Source organism: Pipistrellus hanaki, assembly GCF_964339955.1.
Source record: "Pipistrellus hanaki genome assembly, chromosome: 1".
In the NCBI taxonomy this organism is placed as follows: domain Eukaryota; kingdom Metazoa; phylum Chordata; class Mammalia; order Chiroptera; family Vespertilionidae; genus Pipistrellus; species Pipistrellus hanaki.
Genome location: NC_140503.1, coordinates 25,085,779 through 25,100,035, shown reverse-complemented (window position 1 = coordinate 25,100,035; position 14,257 = coordinate 25,085,779). Strand labels below are relative to the sequence as shown.

The 14,257-nt window shown below is 43.7% G+C and overlaps 1 protein-coding gene across 2 annotated transcripts in view; it reads left to right on the top strand.

The window, feature by feature from the left end:
* Positions 1-878: 878 nt before the first annotated feature.
* SUSD6 (sushi domain containing 6) overlaps positions 879-14,257 on the top strand; it is a 92,982-nt gene continuing 79,603 nt past the window's right edge. Inside the window, exon 1 of one of the 2 annotated variants that reach the window (XM_084866215.1) lies at positions 879-1,137. The gene's annotated coding sequence lies outside the window, so the exon portion shown is untranslated. The remainder of the gene's footprint in view (positions 1,138-14,257) is intronic. The other variant, XM_084866214.1, reaches the window with a different exon arrangement.

Below are 14,257 nucleotides of genomic sequence, written 5' to 3'. Positions count from 1 at the left end.
TATAAAAACATCGGGGAGAAGTATTTATCTCTTAGGATCACCAATACCTTCTGTAGCCACAGTGCACAAAACGCCTCCAATAGCAACGTGCTGGAAAATAGCCTCAGGCGGCGAGACTCAGGACGGGAAATAGAGCTAGCAGTGTGGCAGGGTTCCAGCCCAGCTCTGCCTGTCCTCACACTTAGCTTCTGTTTCCTCAACCTTGAGCTTCGTGGTGTGCTTTTAGCGTGCTGAGAAATCACTTCGGAGTGCTCATTAAAACAGACCCCCAAATCTGACCCTAGCTTTACAGAATTGGAAAGATTGGAGGTGAGGCCCCCAAATCTGTATTTTTACACCCACCCCACCCCTCGGAGCAATTTTGACGTAGGCAGGCTAAGTACTGCTTAATAGGGAGATAATGACCTGCCTTGGTGATAGGTTTGGCGAGTGATTTAAAAGCTGATAAGGCAACAAGCAAGAAAGTGCTTTGAGAACTTGAGAGCAAACCAGTTCTTTGCAAATATTAATAATCCAATAACCCAAATAATATACACAAAAATCTAAATAATAATAGTAAAAGAGCTGGAGGACCCACTGCAAACAAAACACATTCCGAGCCTGAACTACTGCCCCATCCACTCCAGCGCAGTCGAGGTGACGGTCCCTTTAAGGCCCTCCCCCCCCCCCCCCCCACTCCGGCTCACCATCCTGGGGCGTGCGGCCCGCCACGGCGCGTGCGCGCTGGCAGCGGTCGAACGCCTGAGCCTCCCAGTGGGGCGGACGCAGCGGCGCGACGCCGGCGCTTGTTGCGTGCGCGCGCGTGGCTCCGCCCCTTTCCCCTCCCCTTCCCCTCCTCCCTCCCCGGGCCTCCCCCGCCCGCGCCGTACAGCTGGGTTAGTGACGCGGAGCCGCCGCCGCCGCCGCCGCGTTCTATTTTCTTTTTTCCTCCTCAGCCGGCTACAGCCTGCGCCCTGCCTCCCGCCGCCTCCTCGTCCCGCAGCGCCGGCCAACTGCAGCCAGACAAGGGCACGCGGGGCACGCGGGGCCTCGCCTACACCCGAGAGGGCTGCGGGCGCGCGCGGGCGGCGGAGCGGATCCCGGCGCCGCGGAAGCTGCGAGCGCCCCCCTCCCGGAGGTCGCCGCGCCGTTCCCGGGGTAAGTTGTCACCCTGACCGGGGAACGGCGGCGTCCGGCATTGTGTCCCTGGCGCGCCCGGCGGGCTGTCAGGGGGCGCGGAGTGGGCGCGCACCGCCCCGGAGGAACGCTGGGGAGCCTCGGCCGGCCGCCGGCGTCAGCTGCTCGGTGCTGTCTTGCTGTCACCCGGCGTGGGCCAGCCGGGCCCGGGGCCGGGAGGGCGGCCGGGGAGACTGTGCCGAGGCCTCGAGGAGGACCCGTCGGCCCGTTTTGCAGCCGGGAGCTTAGTGGCGGGGGTCGGGGCACGCCGCCCTGGCCTCGCCCGGCGTGCGGGGTCGCGCTTGCCGCCGGGGAGTTCAGGGCGGAGACCACAGTTGGCGCATCGCTGGAAAGGGGGTAGGCTGAGGCCCTCTTTCTATTATTATTATTATTATTATTATTATTATTATTATTATTATTATTATTATTATTTTCCCCGCCAGCCGACTCCAGCCGGGCGTCCCGCACGGGGGCAGGGTTTGCTTAGCGGCAGTAGATTTCCTGAGCAAACCTGGGAGTTCGTGTGAGCCCCGGAGTTTTTCTGCAGCCCCGGCGCCCCTTCTGGTCTTTAATCTCAAAAACTTCTCTTATTATCTGGTTGAGACTCACCGAAACCATTTCCTGTTTATATATGTAGACTTTTTTTTTTTTTTTTTTTTTTTTTTAAAGAATTTTTATTCGTGTAGGTCTGACCCTCCGAGGAGTCCAGAGGGTCAGAGGATTGTGGCTGTGAGGTTGCTGAAAGTGGAAAAGGTTACCTGTAAGGAGATGAGGAGGGGGAGGTGGTTTGGGGAGGACCGTAAGACCCAGGAGAAAAAGAGGCGTCCAAACCAGGTCCTTGGCTGGTTCCAGGGAAGTTCATGTTTTGGCAAAGAGGCCTAAAGCTGTTGTTTCCAAAGAATGTTCTCTCGGTGGCAGGCGTCTCATTGGGCTTTGTTGCTCTTGGTAACTGGGCTTGTGTGTGCTTTGTACAGAGGTGCAATAAAACTCCTCCTCAGGTCAATTAAACTGTAGGCATTTACTCCCTTTCTAGGTCTGCAGAGGTGGGAAAGTGGGTCTTTCCATCTTCCACAGTGGTTAATTCATTTCTTGCTCTCTTCATTCCTCTGGTTTAAAATGTAGGTATGAATGATGTATACACACACACACCCTTTCTGTTTTGGGAATTCCACACCTAAATTCTCACCATCTAGTGGAGACTAGTAGAGACTTGTGCTTGGCATTGAGCTCTGAATGTATGGGCTTTGCATTTTCAGCTAGAGGCATTTTCAAACAGAAGTGAAAAATTTTCAGAGTTAGGGAGGGGCCCTCTACTTCCCCCTCTGTAAAGGAAGTATTCAATAAAGCAACAATAATAGCAATAATAGGGGAAAGTTCTTGAGGATTTAGTATGTGTGTTTCAAGCCTTGTGCCAAGAACTTTGCTTGCTTGATCTCATTTAAATAAACAACAAACTTCTTTGGTAAAGTATTGGTAGTATTCCCATTTTTTTTTTTCAGTTGAGACCAAAGCTAAACAAATAACCTGACCAAGGTCACAAAGATAGCTTGTGGTGGAGCCCACACTGTAACTACTGGATTTTACTGTTAGTTTCTAGTTTGCTTACTTTCTGGTAAAACCAGAGTCATTATAGAGTCTTTTCAATAGCACTACTTCTTGAGGCTATTTAAAAAAAAAAAAAATATTTTATTGATTTTTCACAGAGAGGAAGAGAGAGGGATAGAGAGTTAGAAACATCGATCAGCTGCCTCTTGCACACCCCCTACTGGGGATGTGCCTGCAACCAAGATACATGCCCAAGATACAACCAAGATACATGCCCTTTCCAACCCAGGACCCTTCAGTCTGCAGGCCGACACTCTATCCACTGAGCCAAACCGGTCCTGGCTTGAGGCTATTTTTCAAATCTTGAACACCCTTACCTTTTTCTCCAAGGTATGTTTGCACAGCATTCATTTGTTCTTTTATTCTTCCATTCAGTACTCAAAGGTATTTATGTGGTACAGAGTGTAGGTCAGGCACTGTAATAAGTAAGACAGAACTCTCACGGAGTTCACAGTCTTTAAGTCAGTTTCATTTTTATGTTGTTAATTTTCATTGGTGACCATTTGCTGCCTAAGGAACTTTTGCCCGATGAATTAACTAGAGCAGTGGTCGCCAAACTCATTAGTCAACAAAGCCAAATATCAACAGTACAAGGATTGAAATTTCTTTTGACAGCCAAATTTTTTAAACTTCTTCCAATGCCACTTCTTCAAAATAGACTCACCCAGGCTGTGATATTTTGTGGAAGAGCCACGCTCAAGGGGCCAAAGAACCGCATGTGGCTCGAGAGCTGCGGTTTGCCGACCACGGAACAAGAGGCCTGATAGGTCGGACTTCCCTGTACATACCGCGACTTTTTGGATACTGTAGTAGATATGGCATGTGATACAGGTCCTCACCTACAGCTAGACCGGAACTGAAAAACGGTGCTCAGCATCAAGCCTGCCCCAACCTCTGTTCTGCAGTGTTTTAACCCTGAGAGCAAACTCCCTGTCAAATGGTGGAGTTCAACTTATCTGCTGAGGTGTGCCTTCTCAAAGCCCAGAATTTGGGCTGACAGAAAGAAGAGGAAGAAAGGTAGAGGAAGATGTTATTAACAAAAACACAAAACAAAAAAAAGAGGTTATTAATGCAGGCTGGCAGATGAAAGGACCTTAACATTTTGCCTGGTTTCCTGGTTGGTCTCCGTCACGTGTGTGCTCTTATGCAATGGCGCACCTCCTGGCAGGGGATTTCCAGCTTTGCTATTGCTGGGGCAGCAATTCCTACAGCTATCCTCCCCCTCCATACACACATATGCAACTTCCAAAGGTAGTAGTAAGTCACTTGGCTTCTTAAAAGTAAGAGCTTGCTTGAGGTTTATTGCTACTAAGCATTGTTTCACTTTCTTCATGCTTTTCCATCCACCAGATGAAAAATTTACTTATGCTTTACATCTTGCCTTGTGCTCTTTGTCCATGTCCTTGGCTCTTTTGACAACCAGGTAACTACTAGTACCTGTTTGTGGGGTCAGAGAATTACGATATCTTCTTAAAAAATTACAGAGTCGCATAATTTTACTCATTTTTCTTAAACAAGTGATCTGGGGAGAGTCTTTAGCAGAGCTGCTTGTAGGCAGAGGAGGAAGGTCAGTCAGCACCTGTGCTTGTCTTTTTCCTCTAGTTATCCATTTACCAAGAGGTAGCAGCAGAGCTATAATGCCCTTTTATAGGTCTGAAATGCCTACTTGGAGACCTGCATGTTAGCAGACCCATTGGGCCAGGTTGTGTAATTGCATGCATGAAGCATTTTACTAAGCTCCTGAACTGACATGTGATCCCCAGTTGAAGCTGACAGGCAGTATTCATTTTCCATTTTCTATTTGCCTGCATAGTTAGGGGTGTCTTATTTAGGGGGCATTCCATCAAGCAGTAAGAGAAAGATGAGAAGAAACGAATAATAGAAGAAGCCCAGTGCCTTTAAAGAACAACAACAAACAACAACTTTGGAAGCAAATATTGCTCGGGTGCAGACTTGAGTGGTGAGGGTTAAGACAGTTGGGTTAAGAGTATAAGCATTGGGACAAGTGCATATGTAATGGTACAGACTCACCCCCAACTTCTGTCTGGGGCCACCCACATATTCCACTGTAGTGAGATTTCATTTAACGGAATGTTTTTTATTTTTTTTCATTAATATTCTTAAGTTAGGTTGCCATATCGCAGGAAACTTGAAAACCACAGCAGTGAGAAATAAAGCCTGTAATGTGGGAAGGCTATTTTCCTATTGATGGGAGTGAAGGATGCCATTTGAGGTTGGGGCTGGGGGTTTTGTAATGAGTATTTGAAGCTGCTAACAGCTGTGAATCTGAGACCAGTGAAGCAATTTCAGGAAAGCATTGGTGTGACTGTCCTTGAGCATCAAGATCTGATTCAAGGCAACAGCCTTTGTTCCCTAGGGTGATGGTAAGTCCCGTAATGTGTAAAAACCTTTATGTGAAAAAGTAGAGGTGGAGAAAGAATAACCTTTTACAAGGCTTAGGCTTTAGCCCTGGAGCCTGTCAGGCACCTGCGAGTGTTTCCTTTTCCTAGTGCTCATGTGTTTCTGTGATGGTGTCCTTTTTCTTTCACTTCTTGGAAGCAGCAGGGTTCCTCTGTTTGTTCTCTCATCCTTTGATTTTTACCTGAGTGCAGAAGTCTCCACTCTGCTGATAGACCTGTAGTGGCGCCAAACTGGTTCACTTCAGCCATGAAAATCCACTTGTGCTATTGTCTGGGCTGGGGGACATGGAGCCCCTGTGAAGGTATTGGTATGGCAACAGCAGAAAATGTAACTGGAGTGAAAACTAAATGGGTTTCACAGACTCTGGTGTTGCCTGCGATGTAGTCTCTGTCCCTGGCTCATACATCTCAAAATAGGAAAATAGCCCCCCTTGAAACATCTAAAGGCTATATGCCAAGAATCAGAAGCCGAATATTATTGAAGTTTTTTTTTTTCTCAAGCAGAAACAGATGCAGTTTCCTGTTACTGTCCGCAGTGTTAGTAAATCCCTAAAATTACCTGATAGCTATATGCCCTTAAATGTTCTACCACCTCCCACACACATATATAAGTATAGACTTTTTCTTTCTTTTTTTTATTTTTGGTAGGGCCCCTTTCCGTGACTTGGGGAATGTTAGCCTGGGATTCCTATGACAGTAATAGGTTCTCAGTGGGTTTGCAGGTGGCAGTGTTGGTAACTGACAATTCTTTTTTTTTTTTTTTTTTTTTTAATATATTTTATTGATTTTTTACAGAGAGGAAGGGAGAGAGAGAGCGAGCTAGAAACGTCGATGAGAGAGAAACATGGACCAGCTGCCTCTTGCATACCCCCTACTGGGGATGTGCCCGCAACCAATATACATGCCCTTGACCAGAATCGAACCTGGGACCTTTCAGTCCGCAGACTAACGTTCTACCACTGAGCCAAACCGGCTTCGGCGGCAACTGACAATTCTTTATTACTCAGAAGAGAATCTTCTGTGGTGAAAATGAAATGATTCAGGGTTCTTTTCTCCTGTAGTTGGAGATTGGGCACAAAATATCGTAAGAAGAGACACAAATAGGGGCTCTGTCTCAGTTTTTTACCATCTTTTCTTAGGAGGGGGAGCGTCCAGTCTTTCCAAGTCCAAACTCCTGCCTTGCAGTGACTTGCTTTCACCCACAGAAGTTTAAGATCAGGGCGTGGAATTCCTCTGTGCGTACTCTCCTTGCTGAAATTGTGGCTACACTAGGGTTTGGCTTCTGAAATAGCCAGTAAAATGAGACTTCTGGGAATGAGATAGGAGTGTTTATCCCATTTTCCTTCTTTAGGCTGTTCTGAGATGATCTCAATGCACTAAGGAGGTGGAGGTTTAAGAATGGGAACTTGAAAAAGAGAGCAAGGTGGTTTTGCTTATTTTGCTTTTTATTATTTTTTAATATATATTTATTTCAGAGAGGAAGGGAGGGGGAAGAGATAGATAGATAGATAGATAGATAGATAGATAGATAGAAGCAGCAATGATGAGAGAGAATCATTGATCGGCTGCTCACTGCACTCCCCCTACTGGGAATGGAGCCAGCAACATGGGTATTTGCCCTGATGGGGAATTGAACCGTGACCTCCTAGTCCATACACTGACACTCAACTACCAAGCTTCATTTAGATTGTAGCTAGGCAAATTTTCTGAAGGAGGATAGAGGTGTCTGTGTGTCTGTCTTTCAGTACACTGAGACAATTTTACAGAGAGTTTGGAAAATAAAGGGAAAAAAGTCACCATAATTCTATCCAAACATCATTTCCATGTATTCTGGTTTTTTTTTTTCTTTTGGTAATCTGAGTACATTCAATTTTGTATTTTTTTTTTAACTTAGCACTATATCATACACACTTTCCTATGGCAGGTAGCCTTTTGTAATTATTTTTAATGGCTTTATAATATTCCATCAAATAGATAATTTGTGATTTAAATATTATCTTTTATATATTATACATAGATCATTTCTAAGTTTATTCAAGGAGAGTTTTTTCAGAGGGATAATTTGATTTAATATGTATCTTTTTAAAAACAGCTTTATCGAGAGCATTTATATATCATAAAAGTAACCCATTTAAAGTGAACAACTCGATGGATTTTAGTATATTTACAGAGTTGAATAACTATCACCACAATCTAATTTTAGAACATTTCATCACCCCGAAAAAAAAACCCACTAGTAGTCATTCCCTGTTCCTCTACAATGCCTCTAGCCCACAGCCACCACTAACTAATCTGTTCTCTCTATAGTTTACCTATTTGGACATTTCATATAAACAGAATCCTACAATATGTAGTCTTTAGTAATTGACTTCTTTCACTAAGCATAATGTTGAGATTTATCCATGTTGTAGCATATAGTGGTACTTTATTTTGCTTTACTGCTAAGTAATCTGTTCTATATACCTTTTGTTTATCCATTCATCAGCTAATGGACAGTTGGGTTGCATGTTTTTTGGTAACTAGGAATGATGTTGTTATAAACATCCAAGCATAAGTTTTTCTGTGGATATGTATTTTTATTTCTCAGGGAGATATTTTAAAAGCTGCACTCAAAGTTTACTTTGAAGTTTCCATTGTACTTGGTTATGCAGTTTGTTTGGGGAAGAACAGTGTTATAGCAAAATCTCTTGGTGTTGGGGATATTGCCCTGAATTAAGAAAAGATGTTATACACACAAACACAGAGAACCTTTTGTTTACGAAGTTTGAACTCTCCAACAGCATTGTTTCCAACTCTTTGGTGCAGAACTGTAAACCGTAGTGAGAGCTGAGAGATGCAATAGTGCCTAAATTCAGTGCACATGTACTGCTGCTTTTTCTTTTTCTTCTTCATTTTCTTTTTCTTTTTCTTTTTTAAAAGAGGATTTTCAGCATGAAGCCTCAGTTCTAAATCACATATCATTGTGTTTTATGGAGAGCTTTACCGTGAATTTCACAGAGCTTCCCTTATCTAATGTAATTTATAGTTTTCAGAAGCATTTCCTTTCCTTATGAAAAATCCCATGCCAGGGTTTGGGCACCTGCTTGGAGGCTTCTGCTAGGCTGGGGAGTTGAAAGTTTACTGAATAGAGAGCCAACCGTTGATGTAGGGGGTAGGGCTCTTTTACTTGTGGACCTCATTTGCACCGGAGGTTAAAAATATAGATCATGCCAGACACAAAGAGGAACAGATGGTGCTGCTGGGAGTGTCATTTCCTCTATGGGATCCACCCTTGGGTGATTTTACATTTTATTTACCAGCCATGTTACTGAAATAACGAAGTAGCTGGTCTTGCTTTCTCTACTCCTAGGTCAAATGTGCATATGTTGGCCACCTGAGTTTTTTATTAGGGGGTCAAGATGGTTCCACCCCAGAGAACTATGTGGATCACAGGGTACATGTGCTTTGTCCAACAAACAGGACAGAAACCAGGAACTTGAATTATTTCCTCCTATACCTGTGTTAGGTTTCTGTGCCTGGAGCCAAACCCAAGGATCATTTCCAGAAAATTCCTCTGTGTGTGTGTGTGTGTGTGTGTGTGTGTGTGTAAGTAAATGTATGTGAATGCAGTCATAGCTTCCCTGCCACAAGTCATTGCCAAAAGTTTGGATTCATGCAAATTCTATTCCCAAGTCCTAGGAGTCTCAAAAGGCTGAGTGAAGAGAGACAAGATTCTTATCTGAAGATCTGAATTATTAACTATGGTATCCAGATGTTACTACAAAACTCCTTGTGTAGCAGAGAGATTCTGTAGGCTCATGAGATGTTGGAGTTGGAAGGATGGGACTTTGGAGGCCATCTTACTCTACCCCTCACTTCATAGAAGGGAAAATGGAAAACGGATGCTCAGAAGCTGACTTCCCTGATCAGTGACAGGTCCAGAAGAGAAGTCAGAGCTCCAAATTCCTTGTTTAGTGTTCTTTCTACCCCAGGTTGTTTGACTTCTTTTCTCTGGGCCTGTCCCAGGAAAAGGGATTAGGAGTTCAGCATGGTGTGTGATTCATATTGTTAGAAACAAATTCATGCCCCTTCTGTGATTGTGATTTTGAGTCTAATAGTGAAATTACAAAGAGCACTGAGTCTTTACTAGTAAGGGTATTACTGTCCTTAAAATGGGCACTGTTGTTCTTAGGTTGGACCTGCTTAACTGTTTTTCTCTGTACTGTGCTTCTTTGCAGTTCGAAAACAACATCTGACTCTAAGCCAATGAGATGTGTCCTCTGAGTCATTTCCCCCTCTGGGTCTCTCTTGCCCAGCTTGGGACCCTGACAGGAGCCGGTGACATCCTAGGTGTAGTAGAACTGCCCAATAATTGAGAAAATCCGTCTGGGAGGGCTGGGTGCTCTCTCCCTCCCACCCCATTAACTGGAATCCTTCATGGCTGTGGTTCTGATTTCCTCAGGTTTATATTATGTAGGGCCAGCCAGCCATTCAAATGCAATGTGAATACTCATCTCTAACTGTGTCTCTAACCAGCCAGGAAGGAAATAAGCTGCCTGGGCTGATGTCATCCTATATAATAAAAGTGTGGTATGCAAATTGCTCCCTAGACCGGGAGTTCTTCCAGGAGTTCGACCAGGGGGCAGGGCCTGTCAGGAGATGGGGGAGGGAGGCCCTAGCTGGCTGCCACCAACTGCTAGGGACCCTGCCAGTGCATGAATTTTGTGCACTGGGCTTCTAGTATATGCTATAAACTTTCCCCATCCTGAAAACCATTGAGCTGCTTTGTTTTCACTGGGTGCTGCTCTTTCAGTTGGCATGCTCAAGACATTTCCAGAGAATTAAGAAATGGTATGTTGGCTGGTCCATACCTTTATCAGTCCTTGATTCCCATCCGCCTCCAGGTAGAAACTCTGCCATGGGAAGGCCATCTACCTCCTTGTTTCAATCCTGTGGGGATTTTGCTCGTTACACAGCAGTATGACAAGAAAAACAGGTTCTGGGTTTCAGAGGAGTTCATTGGTCCATCTCCCTCCCTTTACTTGCACCTTGAAGCCATAATAATTTGTGTGCTGATAATCTGGTTGGGTTTGACATCAAGCTTGTGGGAGGTGGGTACCTGATTGCTACAGAAACAAAAGGAAGTAAATCTAATAATTTGTTTGGCAGGTATTTAGTGAATAGATATACCCACCTGAGCTCTTGGGTGGGGTTGGGGGTGGGGTAGTAAACAGATAACAAAATGGACTCCATATTTGCCTTTGAGGAGTTAATACTGGGGGGATACCCATGGATTATTTAATTTGAGAGTAATATTGGAGGAATGTGTTGTGTACAACTTTCAGCTTGACTACTCTTAAGGAGTCATTCTGACTTTCTCAGTGACATCTGTTCCCCAAACCAATAATCACCCTGGAAGGGAGAAGGGCTTGAAAAATATTCTTGGAGAATTCTTTCTGGACTCCCAAGCAAATTGCCTCTCACTGCAGAGTGAACTAGATCTAGGAGTTTGGTCTGGTGTGAGGATGCCTGTTTTCTGGCTTTACTTAACCAATCAACTTTTCATGTGGGAACATTTTCTGACCCTGAAATAACTTTTTTTTTTTTTTTTTTAAATTAAGAGAAAAGCAGGTTTGGGTTCAACAGTGAGAAATTGGGAGAAGAGAAAAGAGAAATGGATAGATAGGATCAGTAGCATGAATTCCTTAGGAATCTTTTTTCTTTCATCTCCCCAAGCCTCAATTTTTAGATGTAAATGTTGATATGTGATATCTCTTATCCTGATATATCTATCTGTGTCTTTCTAACCTGCTGGGGGCAGTAAAGCACCTAATACAATACTGACAAAAATGAGACTAATAAACGCACATACCCATACGTTTTACCTTTATGGGTAGCCATCTCTGAACAGGTCCAGGTTCCAGGCTGAGATTGAAAGTCCCCTCAGGTCAGTTACTGTTTCATTAACTTCTTTGTACTCAATTCCTGGATTAATTTGTTCACTGATAAGTGAGTGATCAGGTGTAGACAAAGTAAAAGGTGAGAGGGCAAGGTAATTTTGAGGATGTGAGCCTTGATGAGGAGAAATCAGAGTGGAGGTATTAATGAAATTCTAAAAAGAGACATTTGGACCTGACCAACGTGGCTCAGTGGTTGAGCATAGACCTGTGAACCAGGAGGTCATGGTTCGATTCCCGGTCAGGGCACATGCCCGGGTTGTGGGCTCAGTCCCCAGTGGGGATTGTGCAGGAGGCAGCCAATCAGTGATTCTCTCTCATCATTGATGTTTCTATCTCTCTCCCTCTCCTTTCCTATCTGAAAATCTATAATATAGATTTGGAGGGAGGTCTGCTTTGAATGAAAAACTAATATAAACTAGGAGATATTATAATGCCGTTAATGTTCACCAAGTTCACTGTGACTGGTACCAGGAAAAGAAGACAGCTCAGGAACCATGGAGATGGGAGGAGGTGAAGGAAAGAGGGGTGTTGGAGGTTCAGAATGTTTTAGCAAGGTCAGTCATAAACAAACACAGGACCCCTTAAGAATTTGGTCTTAAGAGCAGAAAGTACCCTTGCTAATTTGTTTCTAGAACTTTATCATTCATTTAGAAGTCTCTGGAGGCATTAGTCACGACCTAAATTTAATTTATACATGTGCATCTTAGATTGGTCTTATTTACATATATTTTTAGCATCCACTGTGAATCCAAAGTAGTTAACACAGGATGGATTGCTTCTATTTGTTCTCCAGAATTGAGCTCTTTTGGGGGTGGTTATATTATTTCTGGAATAATAAAATATAATGATGTGGGTCATCTTCTTTAAAGGTCTGTATGCTGTTGAAAAATCACATCTTTGAAAGAAGGCTGCTCTTTATAAATACTGACTTCTTTTTTGGTATATATGTAACAGTAGAATAAACAGATTTCAGAGGCTCTGGTAAAACTTTCTGTGAATAGCACCAAGGTAGGTATTTTTCAAGCAGTGCATCTGAATGCATTTATTAATTGAACAAATATTCATTGAATGCTCTTTGCCATATAATCACCCCATGCCCCCTAGGAATTCTTTTCAACACACAAGTTAACACATTTTTAAAAATTGTTGTCCAGTGTTTTGGTCAGTCTCTTTTATCCTTATAGATTTCAAACCCCTTAAGGATGAAGAGGGCCGTTTACCGTAAGCTTCCTCTGCAGGCGGGGTATCCATATTAATAGCAATAAAGACTTCTTTCATTTTACAAAGTGCTTTCAGATAAAACATCATATAATACTGTGAGGAAGGTTTTAGTCCTATTTTACAAATGGGGAAAAAAGGCCTGTGATAACCAGTAGCATTTATCATCCTCTGTACATGTAAGTACTGATGCTGGGTCAGTTGGGGTTCAGGCTTAATTAAACATTGGTTATCCCATGCAGGGAAATAGGAAACCTCCTGGAATTGCAGACAGGATAAATTTTAACTTTCTCACGAGAAGCAATATAATGACTTATTTCCTTTTCCCCCACCCCCATCTCAGTATAGGTACTCAGTGTCAGAATGTTTTTGTGTGCTGATGGGACAAAAATGTGCAAATATACATAATTTGAAAGGACAGTTTTCATCTCCTATGGAAAAAAGCAGCTCCATATAGCCCAAGGGGCTTTTATTTTTATTCTTTGGAGGAGGAGGAGACCGTAGGGACAAAACCCTGGCATCTAGAAATTCATCCAGTTTTTCCGTTTTTAGAGTGGTCCATTTGGGGATATGCCAGAGCAGAAATTCTGAGTTCCTTTGGCTCTAAGGGCTCTGTGATGGGGATTTTGAGTGGCTCTGCAAACTTACTCTGTATCATGCCTTGTTGCAGTCTTCTTTCTGTCTTTCTGCAGGTGTGTTCTGACTTCAGGGAGCAAAGGTGGGGCTGGGCCCTCCTTGAACGCGCCCCCTCCCCTCCCCCCCCCCCCCCCCCAGTGCTGTTTTTAAGGGGGAATTGTCTTGGCTCTTGGCTTCAGAACTCATTAGGGTTCCTGAAGGAGTGTCCTTTTTTTTTTTTTCTGACCCAGAGACCCAGGCTCTCCTGTAGGTGAGGCTTGACCTCCTCTTCCCCATTGCCCTGCCTTTGTTTTCAGAGCCAGGTGAGCCTTACGTTGGCCATGAGGAGGTTAGAGGTGAAGGTTCTGCCTCACCCATGACAGTTTAGATTGAAAAAGCACAAAGCAGTGCTAATGTTACTGGGACAGGGTGTGCTTGGCCAGCTCTGTCTGTGTTTTCCATTTAGTTGGGAAAGTGGAGGAGTAAGACTGGCTGTGGGCCACACATAGTTTCCCCCTTTCCTATGGTGAATGGAAATGACCGATTGTTGTAAGGAGTGGGTACTGAGTGGGAAGCAGTGGAAGACAGCTGGACTTGGAACCAGACTGATGGTGCTTTAGCCTCAGCTCAGCCACTTACCAGTATGTGTCCTTGAATAAATTTAACCTCTGAACCTCAGTTTCATTGTAAAATGGAGATGATAATGTCAACGTTACTTGTCTGTAGAAGGGTAGCTACCAAAATATTAAGGATTACTTGGGCTAGGGAATTCTGGGGTCAGAAAGGATAACAGGAAACTATAATTTCTTAAACTTCCTTTTTGTATCATTAAACTTTTTTATTGATATGTCTAACTTAAATAATTAATTAAAGTCATGTTTAAAAGTACTCTCTCCTGGGAGTATTGTGAAAATCAAGCCCTGGCCAGGTAGCTCAGTTAGTTAGAGCATCGTCCTGATGCGCCAAGGTTGTGGGTTTGATCTCCGGTCAGGGCACATATAAGAAGCAAACAATTAATACATAAATAAATGAAGTAACAAATCTCTTTCTCTCTCCCTCTCTCCCTCTTCCTCCCTCCCTTCCTTCCCCCTTCCCCTCTCTTTCTCAAATCAATTTTAAAAATAGAACAAAATGGGATATTTAGAACATTTAAGACAGTATCTGATAATCAAAAGATACTCAAATGGCAGTTTATTTGGGGAAGAAGTGATATTAATTAGTAGTCAATCCTTGCTCTTGTAGTGTTAGATTTTGTGTCTAATTTGTATGGCTTTGGATAAATTTCTTTGTTAAGCCCTAGCTTCT